The following is a 3,439-nucleotide window of genomic DNA, read 5'->3' as shown; positions in this document are numbered from 1 at the left end:
TTTCCCTGAACAAATTTTTGCCAGAGTTTCTAAGAAGCAATAACCTTGACTGAACTAAGTTTTACTTTCTTTGTTTTGCTCACCCCTTGGTGGGAGGTAATGGATAAAAAATATATACATAGCAGGAGATGGAGAAAAGAAACAGTCTCTAAACGACTAAGAGCTTGTGGAATAGCTTGGGAGAGAGAACCATTTGGGTTCTTGGTTACTCCATGGTTCCAGGTGTGGGGACTCCATTAATACTGTGACATCTGCTTCTCCCCACTTGCTTTTCTCTGTCAATTCAAACAGGAGTCTGCAGACATTTTCTGTAAAGGGTCACATAGTAAATACTTTAGGCTTTTTGGGCCAATACACAACATCAAGGACATTATGCAGGTGCTTACATAATGAGAGACTAAACAAATTTCCACAAATTTTATTGATGAAATTCAAAACAGAATAATAATAATAAAAGGGTACAATTTTCTGTTATACAGGTCTACTAATAAAAAGAATGGAATTCTTTTTTTTTAAATTTATTTGTTTTCATTTTTGGCTGCGTTGGGTCTTTGTTGCTGTGCGTGGGCTTTCTCTAGTCACAGCGAGCAGGGGCTACTCTTCGTTGCGGTGTGCGGGCTTCTCATTGCGGTGGCTTCTCTTGTTGCGGAGCACGGGCCGTAGGCACGCGGGCTTCAGTAGTTGTGGCACGCGGGCTCTAGAGCGCAGGCTCAGTAGTTGTGGTGCACGGGCTTAGTTGCTCCGTGGCATGTGGGATCTTCCCGGGTCAGGGATTGAACCTGTGTCCCCTGCATTGGCAGGTGGATTCTTAACCACTGTGCCACCAGGGAAGCCCAAGAATGGAATTCTTTTGAGGAGGATAGTACTTTGGTTAATTGGAGTTCAGAGTTAGTGTTTCCTATCATCGTGGTAGAAACAGGGCCTCATTCTCCAATGAGGCTTCACTGAAACACTGTGGTCTTCCATCCTGAGAATTCACCAGACTGTGCTGGCTGCAATTGCCCTTATAGTGGTGGAGAACTTTTCACGTGGAGGAAGCAGCTTAAGAGAATAAGGTCTGGGGTAAGACTCCTTGGGTGTGAATTTCAGCAAAGACTCAGTAACTAGGAGATCTTTGACTACTTACCTGACCAATCTAGGAGCTTCTGTTCCTTCATCTGTAAAATGGGTCATAGTACCTACTTCACAGGTTTGTTGTAAAGATTAAATACAGAGATTAGATTAGAATGGCAGTTTATAAATACTATTCTTACTTGATTTTTTTTTTTCAACGATTTAAAAATGTAAAACCATTCCTAACTCACAGGCAGGGTGGCAGGCTGGATTTGGCCTGCGGGATATAATTTGTGGACCCCTGCATTAGAGTATAAACTGGAATTATTGCCACTTACTTTAGAAGTAATGATTGCTTTCCCCCCCTAATTGCAGAGCACCATATGCTCACTGCAGAAAACTTGGAAAACAGTGAAAAGCACAATAATAAAAAGTCATTCAGAATCTTTACCATCCAGAAGTGCTTCACTGGTGGTCCCTTGTCTTTGTATATATATACACATATTTTTTAAAATTAAAACAAACTCATACTATGCATACTGCTTTGTATCTTTTTTCACTTACTAATATATACTTGTCACTAATAATATTCTATAACCTTAACCTGAATTTTAATGACTGCATACTATTCATACAGATGCATTACAGTTTACTAAAACAGTTCCCAACAACATTAAAGTTGTTTTGAAGTTTTCACTATTTGACATAACTCAGGTGTAAACTAATACACAAATGTCTGTACACATTTCTGATTAATTCCTTGGGATAAATTACAAGAATTCAGTCCCTGGGTTAAAGAGTATCTACATTTTTTTAAAAAGATTTTTTGATGTGGACCATTTTTGAAGTCTTTATTGAATTTGTTACAATATTGCTTCTGTTTTATGTTTCGGTTTTTTGGCCCAGAGGCATGTGGGATCCTAGCTCCTTGACCAGGGATCGAACCTGCATCCCTGCATAGGAGGACAAAGTCTTAACCGCTGGACTGCCAGGGAAGTCCCAAGAGTATATCTTTTAAGTTTTGGTGTATCTTGCAAAATTGTTCCCTAGGAAAGGTGTATAGTTCTATACCCTCCCAAGTGGTGTATAAGAACGTTGTCATTTACTGTAGTCTTATATTTTTACTTGGTTATTGGGCTTATGGATTTAAACAGTGAAAATATTTTTATTTTTGAAACAATTCAAATAGATTAAAATGTACAGACAGTAATGAAACTCGCACCCATGTACACACCAGAAAGATTACGCAAGTGTTAACATTTTGCTGTACTTGTGTTATTTTAAGAAAAATATGTTATAGATTAAAAACTAAGTCTGTCGGGGCTTCCCTGGTGGCGCAGTGGTTGAGAGTCTGCCTGCCGATGCAGGGGACATGGGTTCGTGCCCCAGTGTGGGAGGATCCCGCATGCCGTGGAGCGGCTAGGTCCGTGAGCCATGGCCGCTGGGCCTGCGCGTCCGGAGCCTGTGCTCCACAATGGGGGAGGCCACGACAGTGAGAGGCCCACGTACCGCAAAAAAAAAAAAAAAAGGTCTGTCATTATCATCCCATTCTACAGATGAGAATGGGAATCTCATATCATTGATGAGAGCAATCAATCTGCAAAAGGTTAAGACATTGTGTAAGTAGTAAGAACAGGTAAGTGGTTTTACTTACTGGTAAAGTAAGTAAGAGGTTCTTATTTACAAGAACCTCTTGTACATAGCATATGGCTAAATTAAAAAAAAAAAATCCAGTCTGAGTTTTTTAACCAGCTATTTTAATCTGTTTGCATTTATAGTAACAGTTGATATTTTAAATTATTTCTCTTATTTCATGTTTTCTATTTTCCATACTTTTCCTTTGCTTTCTTTTTCTCATTTCCTGTCTCTTACTGAATTGAGTTTTATCAGTTCCTCCCTTTTTTCCTCTACTGGCTTTATTATCCTTAAATGTGTGTTCTTAGAAAGCAGTCTAAAATTAACTCCAGTCATCCCCCTACCAGTTGATTTTCTTTTCATTTAACTTAAATTTCTCCTTGTTTTTGGTATTTTATAGCCTTTGATATTCTGCCATTTAACTATAGCATGTGTACATTTGTTTTGGTTTATTCTGCTCAGAACTTGCTGTTATTCTCTACATGGGAGGTTTATGGCTTTTGCAATTCTGGAAAATCCTTAACTATTATCTTTAAAAATATTGCTCCCCTTCATGTCAGCAGCCATGAAAATGTGCCTCTCAGATCTCCTGCTGTGGGAAGCCTAGTTGCCATGTCTCAGGATCCACTCAAAAGCCACGCTTCCCCTGGGCTGTGCCTGGTTGCTGGCTTAGTAAGATGTGGCTACTAGTGCTAGCCCATCCTGTAGGATATAGGACTCTTCTAATGGGGAGTCCTTGAGCCATGACTTT

The sequence above is a fragment of the Lipotes vexillifer genome, unplaced genomic scaffold, assembly GCF_000442215.2.
Source record: "Lipotes vexillifer unplaced genomic scaffold, Lipotes_vexillifer_v1.1 scaffold299, whole genome shotgun sequence".
NCBI classification, from domain to species: Eukaryota; Metazoa; Chordata; class Mammalia; order Artiodactyla; family Lipotidae; genus Lipotes; species Lipotes vexillifer.
The sequence above is the reverse complement of the archived record's forward strand: the minus strand, read 5'-3'. Positions refer to the sequence as shown.